This window comes from Sus scrofa, chromosome X (assembly GCF_000003025.6).
Source record: "Sus scrofa isolate TJ Tabasco breed Duroc chromosome X, Sscrofa11.1, whole genome shotgun sequence".
NCBI classification, from domain to species: domain Eukaryota; kingdom Metazoa; phylum Chordata; class Mammalia; order Artiodactyla; family Suidae; genus Sus; species Sus scrofa.
This window is the reverse complement of record NC_010461.5, coordinates 118,686,483-118,700,320: the sequence shown is the minus strand read 5'-3', so window position 1 is coordinate 118,700,320 and position 13,838 is coordinate 118,686,483.

The following is a 13,838-nucleotide window of genomic DNA, read 5'->3' as shown; positions in this document are numbered from 1 at the left end:
TGCAACTGATTTCTGAATGTTAATCTTTTATCATGCTACTTTGCTGAATTTGTTGATGAGGTTCAAGTAATTTCTGAAAAAAATGCCAAACTTTAAATATAAATTTGCTTTAGTGTATTTTTATTGGTTTCTTGATAGTTTAAGTAAACACAGTTGGATTTTATTCAAAAAATAATATCGATCTCATGCTGACGTGTATTTTTACCTAATCATTTTACAATGAAAAGGGGAAAGTGTTGCACTGGTAGGCAAGAGAACTAGCTTCTTTGAGCAATGCCATGAAGAATTATATGATGTTGGGCACATTACTTCACTTGTTTATACATTTTTGTCTGTCCATCCAGTCATCCATAAGAATCTACTCTATATGGTATTAGTATTAACAAAATTGTAGAAATTTTATTGATTACAATATTTCTGTTTGTAATAAGCTTAAGCAAAAAGGGAGGCATTATTATCAGAACATTGGGATATCTCATGGAGCCAAAGGGCAGGGTTGCAACCAGGCCTCAGCAATGACCTGGAACTAGAGGCTGGAAAAACTCTCAAGAATTTCTCTCTCTTCCTGTGGCTATATATCTTTATGTCTGTCTATCTTATTTAGTTAAATTGAAATTAGAAGCTTAGTCCCAGCTCTGAATTATCCACGAAACAATCATTTGCACAAATGGTGTGAGAAGCCCATCTCTGGTTCAGTTGACCATGACCTGTGAGTGGGATGGGGTGGGAGTATCATGTTTTATGAACAGGGGCCCCATTACTTTAACTATGTGTATAAGAGGTATGGGTGAATGGTGGGGTGAGTGCTGAGATTCAGTTTCCAAGAAAGCGAGAGGGACTGAAATGCAATGTAGGCAGAATAATTCCCCTGCTTAGCGTCCTAATCCCTAGAATTTGTGAATATGTTGTTATATAGCAAGAGAGAATTAGGGTTTCAGATAGAATCAAGGTCATTAATCAACTGACTTGATATAAGGAGATTATCTTTATCTATGTAGGCCCAATGTAATAAGGGTCCTTATAAGAGAGAGGCAGGTCGGAGTCAGAGAGAGATTTAAAGATTATGTGCTGCTGATGTTGAAGGTAAAGGGGCCACAAGCTGGTAGCCTCTAGGAACTAGAAAAGGCCAGGAAATGGATTTCTTCCTAGATCTTCCAGAAGGAATGCAGCTTCTCCAACACCTTGATTTTAGCTCATTGATACTAGTTTGGTACTTCTGCCCTCCAGAACTGTAGGATAATAAAATTGTTGTTTTAAGCCACTAAGTTCCAGATAATTTGTTACAGTGCCAATAGGAAAGTTACATAGAAGTTAATGCAACAGGATTCCTGTATATATTTAGAGATGGCACATTGACTCAGTGTAAAATGTGTAATTGTAAACTACTCTACACCCATGGAAAGAATTAATTTCTTATACCAAATAAGAAAAATGTCAATCTTGCATAGCTTTAATTTCATTTATTTAATAAATAATTATTAAATTGTTGAATGTACTATGTACTAGGCGCCATGCTAGTCATTAGAGGAAAGAGAAGATGCAAAATAGGCACCAAGAAGATTAGTGTTAAAACTGTGTCTCATCATGCACAACTTCGACGTCAGCCTAGACACATGAGAAATCAACTGCACATATACTCATATTTAATGGAATAAAGTTTATGCTTTCTCTAAACAAGTACAAACTACCCAGAACCAAGCTCCAATAATTTTTCTCTAAATTGAAATGTCCATCTTTTGTTTACTATTATAATACAGAATTCAATTTATTCTAACTTCTTCTTTAGGCTATATTTCACCACACTTCTAAAATCTTTATCCTCAAATGCTCTGGTAATTAAAATAGCATGTACTATGCCAAGAATTTTAAATTGATATTAAATATATAAATTCTAAAGTCCCTTTCCAGTGTGTATAAATTTTTGCTTAAATGTGTATCCATCTGTGGCTCTTTATTACTAGAAATTTCAAAAAAATAGTTATACACAAGGTGCAAATAGATTTGGGGATTTTTATTTTTTATTTTATGGCCACACCTGCAGCATATGGAATTCCCAGACCAGGGATTGAATCTGCACCTCTGCAGTGACCCAAGCTGCTGCAGGCAGATTCTTAACCCACTGTGCCATGGCAGGAACTCCAAATTTTAGGATTTTTAAAATCCCAAGATAACCAGTTGTCTTTGATGAAGAGAAGTTTATGTTTGCATACATCAGTCAATTAATCTATCAAGTCTACTTATTTGCTACAGCAAAATGTTTTCAACAAAGAGAATCTACAAAAACACAGAAGTTCAGATATAGCAGAAAATCTTGATCCAGGCAATTCTTTGCCCTCTTCACCTAAGACTTTCTCTATCAATGAGAACTCCCTATTAAATATGTCTTTTACCGAGAGATTGAGCAATGTACTTTAGCCAGGCTTCTAGCATGATATCAGTTTCCCAAACCTCTCCCAGATATTTCTGGGCTGTTGATGGAGTCTTCTGTATTCAGGCTTACCTCTGCCTCAGAGCTCCTGCCTGCACATTTGCTGTTGATCTAGGAACAAACTTTAGCCTTTTCCTCATGGATGCACATGTTCAAATTTTACTCACACAAAATATTTCCTAGTATGTTAGATTTCACACATTTGGTTGGATTGGGAGGGTACAGCCTAGTAGTGCAGTTTTAGGCAACACAAAAAATGTTAAATTCAATATTTAGGTATCCCTGACTGTTAGTTTCCTATCACTGCTATAACAAATTGCCAAAAACTCAGTGATTAAAAAAAAAGATTTATTATCTTATACTTCTGGTGGTCAGAAATCTAAAAGTATTCTCACTGAACTAAATTCCAGGTATCAGCAGGTTTGGTTGCTTCTAAGAGGCTCCAGAGGACAATCCAGTTTCTTGCCTTGTTCAGCTTCTAAAGGCTTCCTGCATTCCTTGGCTCATGACCTCTTTCCCCATCTTTGAAGTGCTTCACTGCAACCTCTGCTGCTTTTGTCCAATCTCCCTTTTCTGACTCCAAATCTCTTTCTTACCTCTCTCTTATAAGGATCCTTGTTATTACCCTAGGTCCACTGAATAATTCAGGATAATCTCCCTATCTCACAGTCTTTGACTTAATCACAACTAAAAAGTCTCTTTTGCCAGGTAAGGTATCATATTCACAGGCTCCAGGGATTAGAATATCAGTATCTTTGGGTGGCCATTATTCTTTTTACTCCAGCAATAAGAAAAATTCTAAAAAGTTCCCTTTACCTTCCTCCTACCAGGAAACTTTGCTGTCTGGTTTAATTTATGTAGTCCCTTAGCCTCATACGCCTTTTTTTTTTTTTTTTTAGATTTTTAAACCATTTTTAAATTGAAGTTAATTTATAACGTTGGGTTAGTTTTAGGTGTACAGCAAAGTGATTCAGTTGTGTGTGTGTGTGTGTATTCTTTTTCATATTCTTTTCTATTATAGATTATTATAAGATATTGAATATAGTTGCCTATGCTATTGTACATCTTAATAGCTCCCCTCTCTTCTCTTCCTCTCTTCAGTTTTCCTCTTCACCCCATTTCTTCATCCAGATTTCCCTGGGTAACTTCAAAATTGTCTTACTTTATCAACTCTGTTTTGCTATTATGAGCTAACTCCAATTTAGGTCTATGTCTGCCATCCAAGATTATAAAACTATTAAGCAGAAGAGCACAGTTTTCCATTTAACTGGAGCTACTCTCTTTAGCAACAATGATCATTGTAAAAGTAAAAAATATCTTTGTACTACGCAGAGTGTTGACATTAAGGCCAAGGGGACTCTCCATTATAAAAAGCTCAGGGTCAACATAAGAGTTGTGAGAAGTGGCCTTTTCCTTGATATCAAGATTGTTTCTTGATCTCTTACCCTTGGCTTAGCAAAAGTGAATCTTTCTTACTAAAGTCTAGGAAATGGCCTGCCAAATCCAATCATGCTAGGAGGTCTTTTCAGGTCTTTTCATCTTTCTGCTCCAAAGGCTGTCCTGGGCCTAGTTTATTACACTGACTGGCTAGGAAGGGAGAGATAGAGAGGAGAATACAAAGAGAATTCTTATGAGTTAAATTGTGCCCCCCCATCCCCCCAGGATTCATATGTTGAAATCCTAGCTCCCAGTATCTCAGAGTGTGACCTTATTTGAAAATGGTCTCTGCAAATGTAATCAAGTTTAGATGAGGTCATAGGGGGTGGTCAGCCCTTAATCCAATATGACTAGTGTCTAAAAAATGGCCTTATGGAGACATAGACATAAAGGGAGAATGTCAGTGTTAAAGCAGGGAGAGGCTGGACTGTTGTAGCTGCAAGCCAAAGAATAAGAATTGATAGTCGCCACCACTAGAAGCCAGGAAGAGTCAGGGAAGGATTCTCATCCATAGGTTTCAAAGGGATCCTGGCCTCATCAACATGTTGATTTTAATCTTCTAGCCTTCAGAACTATAAGACAATAAATTTCTGCTCTTTTAAGCCACCCAGTGTGTGGTACTTGGTACAGCAACTCTAGGAAACTAATAACAGGAGCCAAGCATGGAAAAGTGAGCTTTTGACTTCTCAGCAACTCCAAATTCTAGACGTATCTACTTCTTACTCCTCCTCGTAAGGGATAAAACGGCAACAAGGAATCTTGAGCGCCCTCAAAATGTTAGATCTGTCATTTGGCCTTCACATTTTGTTGCTTTATGTGTAGCTCAAGGTCTTAAAAGTCAGAGCTATGATCGATCTGGTTGACCCTTTAAGGAGGACGTTTATAGACTATTAGAAAAGTCTTGCTTGCCTCTTGGTGTAGCTATTTCTCAATTCTTTAGTGCTATTCTTATGAATCCACCCCAGACCAATACGAAAAGTATTTCAGCCTCTCAATGCTTTTACTTGGTGACCAATATTTCTCCAAGAAGCCTCTGGAATATTACAGACATTTTACAATTAATTTTTCTCCTAAGGCCAAAATGCATATTAAATCAAAAACTCAAGTTCTGCTCTTTTTATTCATTAATTCTGCTCAGTTGGTTCATGCAATTACATTCAACATGTGAGGTTATGTAACAGTAATGTTATAATATACCATTTCAGTGACATTATAATATCCAAAGTATGTCATAAATCTATGAAATTTAACACCCTATTTGCTTATATCAGTTCTAATGTCTGGGTTCACAGATAAATTTAAATTTCTAAATATAAAGGAGGACATGTTTCCCTTATTATTGTTGTTGTCATTGTTGATCTGTTCTGCCCTAAATTGAAGTTTTTTAGTCAAGTGTCTTGCTAGAGTCCAGGTCTCCTCTTTAGTGCCTGCAGCCTGGGAAGACTTTTTTTGGCCGCCCTGCAGCATGTGCAGTTCTCGGGCCAGGGATCAGATCTGGGCCACAGCTGCGGCAATGCCAGAGCCTTAACCCACAGTGCCTGGCCAGGGATCAAACCTGTATCCCAGTATTCCCAAGATGCCACCGATCCCATTGAGCCACTGTGGGAACTCCTGGGGAGACTATTAATGAACTGATATAGAGCTTTTGATAAATGTAAGATCTTAGGATACAAGGTAAATTTATGAGTCAACTGCTTTTCTATATACAAGCAATGAACAATTGGAATTTGAAATTAAAAGACAATATTATATGTGATACACCAAAAAAGAAATTATTTGATTAAAGTCTATATATTTATACACATATATATGCACACATATATACACACATGTATATATACATATATACACACGCATATATGTGTAGGATTTATATGTGGAGAACTACAAAACTCTTATGAAAGAAACCAAAGAATATCTAAATAAATGGAGAAACATGAATGTGAATATCCAATATTATTTATCAGTATTTCCAAATTGATATATAGATTTAGCATAATCTCAATCAAAATTTCTATGAGCTATTTTGTAGATATTGGCAAATTGGTTCTAAAATTTATATGGAAAGACAAAGACCCAGAATAACCAACATAATACTGAAGAAGAACATTGGAGGACTCACAATATCTGATTTCAATCTTACTATAAAGCTGCCATAATTAAGGCCATGCAGTAAACATAGGTGAAAGAAAAACACAGAGATCAATGGAATAGAACAGAAAGCTCAGAATAGACTCACGCAAATACAATCAAAAACTTAAGGCAATTCGTGGAGAAAGGTTAAGTTTTTTCAATAAATGGTACTGAAACAATTTGACATTAATATTTTAAAAATGATTGTGGACATAGACCTTACACTTTACACCAAAATTAACTCAAAATGTATCATAACCATAAATGGAAAACTATAAAACTTTTTGAAGAAAACATAGAAGACAATATACATGACTTTCCATTTGGTGAGGGGTTTTTAGTTTTATTTTATTTTTATTTTTTGTTGTTTAGGGCCACACCCGTGGCATATGGAAGTTCCCAGGCTGGGGTTCCAATCAGAGCTACAGCTGCCAGCCTACAGCACAGCCACAGCAACACCAGATCCGAGCCACGTCTGCAACCTACACCACAGTTCAGGCAAAGATGGATCCTTAACCCCTGAGTGAGGCCAGGAATCAAATCCACATCCTCATATATACTAGTCGGGTTCATTACTGCTGAGTCACAATGGGAACTCCAGCAAGGAAGGAGTTTTTACATACAATACTGAATGCATGATCCATGAAAGAAAATACATGAAAAACTTCTGCTTTGTTAAACACACTGCTAATAGAGTGAAAATACAAGCCATAGACTGGGAGAAACTATTTGCAAAATACATTTATGATAAAGGTCTTATATGCAAAATGTACAAAGAACGCTTAAAACGCAACTATAAAAAATTTAAAAACAAACAAAAGATATGGACAGACATCTCACCAAAGATGCACAGATGGAAAATACATTTTTCCTCCAGCACATCAGGTTTCCGTGAGGATAGTCTTTTTGTAAGTACTCCTGTACTCTTGTCCCACTCCTTGTTCTCCTCCATGGAAATGGAGCAAGTTGTCTGAATGATGAATTTGACAGAAGAAAGTGCAAAAGTAGCTTAATCCTTTTCTCCATTGTTTCTCTTTGGATCTGTCTTACTGCAAAGAGAATGTTCTTGGGACTACTTTACTTGTGCTGTATACTTAGTGGCAAACACCTTGCTTTTAGTGTTGGTGATTAGGGGGTGGTGATGTGGGTATCTGATTATACTGCACTGCCTGTAATCCTAAAAGGAAGTTCTTAATTCTGGGCTTTAGTGTTTAGACAATTGTTGCTTGAACACTTAACCAAGAAGTGCAACTCAGCATTTGTCAGTAATGATGATACTATTTTCATCTTCAAATGTTTTCCCCAATCTCAATTTGTTTAGCACTCAGGAAAATGAGTGCTATTAATTTCTACTATAAATGCCAGCAAAGGAGGTATCAACAACTCCAGAATTCTGGCCATAATGGGTAACTGGATAAAAAGATTGGGCTCAAGAGATTTTTGTTGCATTTAACAATTTTAAGATGTGTAGTATACTAAAGCATGTTAGTATGCTGATGGGACCAGCTCAATAAAGACATAGAGCCTAATCTGATGGAAAACTGTAGGAGGAAATTTTCAGGAAAATGAGAGTGGATGGAATCCAGAGATCCAGTGAAGAGAAGTTGGCCTTTTATAGGATAACAAAGGGCCTTGAAGTTCTGATGATACATGAGGTTCAGATGTGTCCTCTTGACAGTTTAGCTTCAACTCCTAGTGGCCAGATGGAATCAACACTGAGATGGAGAAGACTGTAAAAGAAGTGGAATCAAAAGAAGAGTGGATATTTGAATGGGAATCAGAGTTTAGTTTGGGATATATTTAGTTTAGGATGTCCATAAGATGTTGACTGGGTAATTTGGGTATATGAATCTAGAGTTCGAGAGAAATAAAGTGGGCTGGAAATATTTTTTGATGAGCTATAAAATAGATAGCAATAAAATTCACAAAACTGAATGATACCTCCTAGAGATTTGGTGTATATAGAAGACAATGATCAAGAGCTTAGCCCTGTAGCATTTCAACATTTGGAGGTCGGAGAAAGTTTTAAGGAGCCAACAAAAGAGTCAAAGAATGAGTGACTGGCCAGTGTGGTAGAAGGAAAACTTAAGTGGGTGTGGGATCCTGGAAGCTTTATGAAAAATTGTTTCAGAATAAGTAATTAGCTATACCACACCCTGTTGCAAATAGCAATAACACATGAATCAAGGTTTAGCAATGTTGAGGTCACTGGTGACTCTGACAAGGGAAGTTTAGGTGGGTGAGCAGAGGGAAAAGTCTGTTGGGAATGTTGAAGAGAGTAAGAACAGAGAACTTGGAGACAGTTTATCTAACTTTCCAAGAATTGTTTTGATTTGTTTCGTTTAAGGCAATGCCAATAATTGGAGTGGAACGTGGAGTAAAATGAGGGTTAGTTAATATTTTTTTTCTAATATAAGAGAAATAAAAGCATGGTTGTATGCTGATCAGAAATATCCAATAAAGGGGGTGGGGTGTTGATGCAGGAGAAAGAGAGAAACAAAGTCCTTGAATAAGTGAGAAGGTTGGTGATCTACTGACCAATTTGCCTAAGTTGAAGTAGGAATTAAGATAATGGATGAAGCCTAAGGATTGGAGAGGAGATGTTGGAGGTCTGGGTAGAAAGCAGACAATGCTAAATGCTCATCTGGGAGAGTGGGAGAGGGAATGAACTAGGGACACAGAGTATGATTCTCAGCAGCATTAGGGGTCCACTAGAGGTTTATGGCCATGATTTCAAAGGGAGACCACTTTGCATGGTCTGTGTTTTCTCCAGTAATGTCCAGCTGTATTGGAGAAGATAAGCAAATACTCTTTGCTGCTCCCTAAAATACTGAGCTGGATTCTTCTCCATCTGGTGACAAAACTTGAAGTATAGGGTTGCCTTGGGAAAAGCTCAGAGCTGTGAGCAAAAAATTTATATCTCTTAGGTTCTAAATTCAACAACTATCATAGGGGGACAGATTATTCTAATCCTCACCAAGATGTGAATGAAAGGAAGTTCATTAAATAGCTTCCAAAAAGTAGAAAAGCAAATATAACATTGTCCTTTGCCTCCTCTCTGGGTGACCCCCTCACTCTTTAATATCAAATAATCCCCTTAACAATATGGGGCTATTTCTGAATAGAGGGATTGACTTGCAACCTATCTGAAATTCACATTGCTTCAGAGGTCACAAGCATACCTGGTACTGCTACCTGAAGGATAAGGACAGTATAGAGAGAACAGAGTAGCCCAGGAAATCAAGGCAGGTCAAAGGTGTTTCCCATTTATAGAACAGTTGGCATAGAGGACTACAGGAAGTTGCAGGGGCACTAGCTAGCTTGACAGATCCTTCTAAGAAGCCACCACCCACTGGAGATGAAAGGATTTCAATTACAAGTTGTAGGGTAGACACAAACTTGGGGTTGCAGTTGTGCCTCTGTAAGATCACTGGTATCAGAGAGCTGTGGGGGAGTCTATAAACCATTAATTAACAGCTTTGGACCAGCTTTGTTTTTTTCCATCCAGGATAAAACACACCAAATGAGAGTCAAAAACACCAACAGATGTACCACAGCTGCATCAGACTGAGGATGTAGAGAGCCCCCATCTGTTTCTACCAACCATCTCCCCTACTTTCACACTACTCTGGTCCTGCCATCCCCTCCAGGATATAGGCACTGTTATAAGTTGAACTGTTTATTATACAAGAGAAACAGTCATCTGAAGGCATTCCTGCTCTAAGAGGGGAAAGTGTAAAGTTACATCAGCTCAGCAAGACTAGCTCTTTTGTCAACTTAAGTCTTGTGGTATTCATCTCATTCAAAAGAAAGATTAACATGCCACATAAGGTTCAAACTTGCTTCATAATTCTCACAGTTTCACTGGGTGTGTCATACATGCTTATGTTAACTACATGAAAATCAAATATATTCACTAGATTTTTTGTTTTTACATGATTATGTGGGAAAAATCCACTTTCCTTTAAAGAAGCAAAATTGGAACAAAATGCAACATTGACATTTTCAGCTCTGGAAGAGGAAAGAATTATGTAGGAGTTATAATTATAGCTGTCTTGCAATTCTGAAAATGCCTTCATTAAATCCAGAGTACTCTAATATAATAACCCTAACTCATCTTCATATGCATTTCAAATAATTCTCTGTACATAGATGATTCCTACATGTTGTTTTATAGACAGTTTTTCTAACCCATAATAATTAATTAATTTTTGTATCTATATAAACTGTTGAATTGTTTTTTTAATTTGGGAAGTTTTGCACAAATTGAAGGGGAAATAATATGGGACATCGCAGTATGTGCATCATATTAATAAAGTGACTATTTGATTACTGTAATGCCTGGAAACTCTACATGAATTTCATTTTAAAATATTAGTGCTAGATAATATTGCTGGGTGGAAAGAATGTTTTATCTGCAGATAATGTTTTAGTGTTTTCTCTACCAGAAGCTGGCTGTGAAACTTCAGCTCATTTGTGTCTCATTTGCTTGAAAGATAAAACAAATGGATTGGGATAAGCAAATTACAAGTTTTCTTCCAATGCCAAAATTCTAAATTTGTTTGACAAACATTTATTGCCTAATGTGTACAAGGCACTGTGCTAGTAGACACTGGTAACATGCCAGTGAATAAAACAGATTTTTTAAAAAATCCCTGCCTTCATGCAAAGAAAAAAAAAATGTGTGTCTCAACCATCCCATCTCTATGTCATACACCATTTAAATCATTTTCTCAGAGTATGCTTATGAGTAAGCCCCTCTAATATGCAAAAACTTTCAAGGCTCTCTATCAATTACAGAATATGTTGCAGGTTCTTGAACTGGGCACTCTCTAGCCAATGTGCCCTGACCCAACATTGTGTTAACAATCTTATTACTTCAGAGGAAATGTTAAGTAGGAGGAAATAAATGATCCAGGCGTCCAAAGCCCTAGGTTCTGGTCACTGGGTTCTGCTGACACTCATTAGGTGTATAAATTTGGCAGAGCATACAAATTCTCTGAGCCTCCATTTTTGTCATTTGTAATAAAAGAATGGTAGTAACCTAGTTTCACAGGGCAATATTGATAAAGATATGAGGAGTTCCTGCTGTGGTGCAGTGGGCTGGGAATCCGACTGAAGCAGCTTGGGTCACTGCAGAGGTACAGGTTCAATCCTTGCCCAGTGTAGTAAATTAAAGGATCCAGTGTTGCTGCAGCTGTGGCGTAGGCTGCAGCTGCAGCTTGGATTCAATCCCTGGCCCAGGAACTTCCATATGTCTCAGGTGCAGCCCCCTCCAAAAGATTCGAAAATATCTTGTAAGTAGGTTTGAAATCTGGCTTAGCACTTTATTAGCTTTGTGACTTTGAACAAGTTAATAAATATTTCTGAACTCCTTATCTAAAAAATTGGACCAAAATGGCTATAGTTATTATGAGTGCTTAATGTAGCAGTATAAATAAAATACTTGACAGTTAATAGGTAAATAGGTGACCATTGAATAGTAGCTGTTATTAAGGCAGTTAGTATTTATCTTAATTCTGCATAGAGAATGAATCGTATAGATAATATATTCCTGTTGGTCATCAAATTAGTTTAAACTTTCTTTAAGAGAAATCATATACATTTTAAATCAACTACAAAAAAATTAAAAAGAGCAATCATATATATTATTTGAGAGAGAATAAGAGAGAGAAAGAGAAAGGGGAGGAAGAGGAAGAAGGGAGATTATGAAAGATTTTGACAGGAGCAAGAATGATTTATAATCCAAATTCTGAGTTCAGGGTGCTCTTACAGGACCATTAAATAGTAGTAGATGGTCCACACTTAGAATCGCATAAAAATAAAAGGTCAAGGAGACTGATTTGGTGTTATTTAGTACAGTTGATGATGCACAAACTTTCTGGCCTAACAAATATACTCCTAGATATATACTCTAGTGAAATTCCTATGCATGTGCAAAATGGGGTACGAAAAGAAGTAGGAATTACAGAATTGCTTATGAAATGAAAAACTCGAAACAAGTTAAAAGTCCATCAATTGAAGGGTGAATAAAATAATTGTAATTTTCTAAATAAATAGAATATATACAGCAGCAAAAAATGAACTATATAGCTTACATGTCATAGTGGTCATTTTCAAAAACACAATGTTGAGAATCAGATACACAGAAGAGTATTTTCAGTGCAGTATCATTTATATGAAAATCCCAAACTTACAAAACAACACTATATGGTGTTTTAAAGCATACATGTATATGTGGTAAAACTATAAAGACATGAATATGGATAATAATCACCAAATTCAAAATAGAGGCTAATTCTAGGCAAGGTGTAGGAGTAGGGGTTGAGGAGTTTAGGGAATGCAATCAGGGTGAGGTACATAGGAAGCTTCACCTATATTTGCAATGCTCTAGTTCTTAAGCTAGATGGTGAGTACTTGGCCACTTATTACATTATTTTTGACACTTTGTTATATTCAAATTATTTTGTAATAAATACTGAAAAGAGTGTGATAATGAAGTGAGAGGAGAGGAGGGGAGGGATTTGGTTCTCCTATGTCAACCAATCGGGAAGTCACAATAAATTGTGGGTGTTGATTATCCAATAAGAAGCTAAGAGAAGTAATCATTGTACCCAGAATGATATCAACACACTCCCAACTTTTTTTTAAAAAAGACATGAAAATTTAAGGAGATGTTTGGATCTCCCATACTTAGAGCCAAGTATCTATCTAACCTACTCCTAGATGCAGCTAGGTCAGGGAGGACAAGCACATAGTATCAAATGAATGGATGAGAAGCATAGGTTTTCCAGGCAAACTGACTTCACTATAAATTCCCTTCCTGCCACTTATCCATGGAAATGAGCTGTAAACCCAGGACTGCCAATGGCTTGTCATATTACTTTAGGCAATTCTCAGTTTCAGGTCCTTAAGTGTAAAATGAATATTATGATATTTCTTTCTATCTCTCTATCTATCCATCTATCCATCAATCTATCTAACTAATATCTAGTTTACAATATTTCAGGGAATACATACACACCTAGAAAATAATAGGTACTCAAGAAAGGTTAGTTTTCTTTCTCTTCTATTCACTAAGAGATTTCTTACAGCCTGAAGTCTCATAAGATTGATTATTAAGTTCCATTACCATCCAGTTGAGGATCAATTTGTATATGTAATCCTATTATTGCAATGGCCTGGAGCAGTTTTGATGTAATGCAATTTTTCTCATTTTAGTATGTCTTTGCTCACCCTTACTTTGATTACCACAAATTGCCAAAAAGTAGATTAAATTTCTAAGACTGTTTGAATTGGAGAAACAAATTATCTGTTGATGTTCTCCCCTGACAGGTATTGCTAAAGCACATGTGGTAACCATGGACAGCACCATCGCCTTTGGCCACTAAGATGGCTTTCTTGTTACAGAATGAATGTTGAGCACCTAAGCTCCCACAGTGCCCTAGATCACAGCAGCATGCATTTTTTTTTAAGAATTATGTTTTTGTATATCCTAACTGCAGAACAAGCTGAGATCTATATAATAAACCAGCCGGGAATAGAGAGAGGCCAGGAACTGTGGAGCTATCACTATAAGAAAAGACACAGTTTTGATTATAGCACCTGGGAAAAATGACTAGCAATTCAAATTTTTTCAAGGGCTAATGAGAATCAGAGAGCTCAGTCAGGAATTTCACATAAACTTATGGGTCCTACCGATCCCCATACCATAACTTTTTTTAGGAGAGTTTAGAGCAGCAGTGGTGTTAAATATCATATATAGCCAAAGCAGGAACATCCTGATTTTCTCTCCATGACCAAGCAAACTTACACTTATCTTAGATAACAAGCCAGGCCT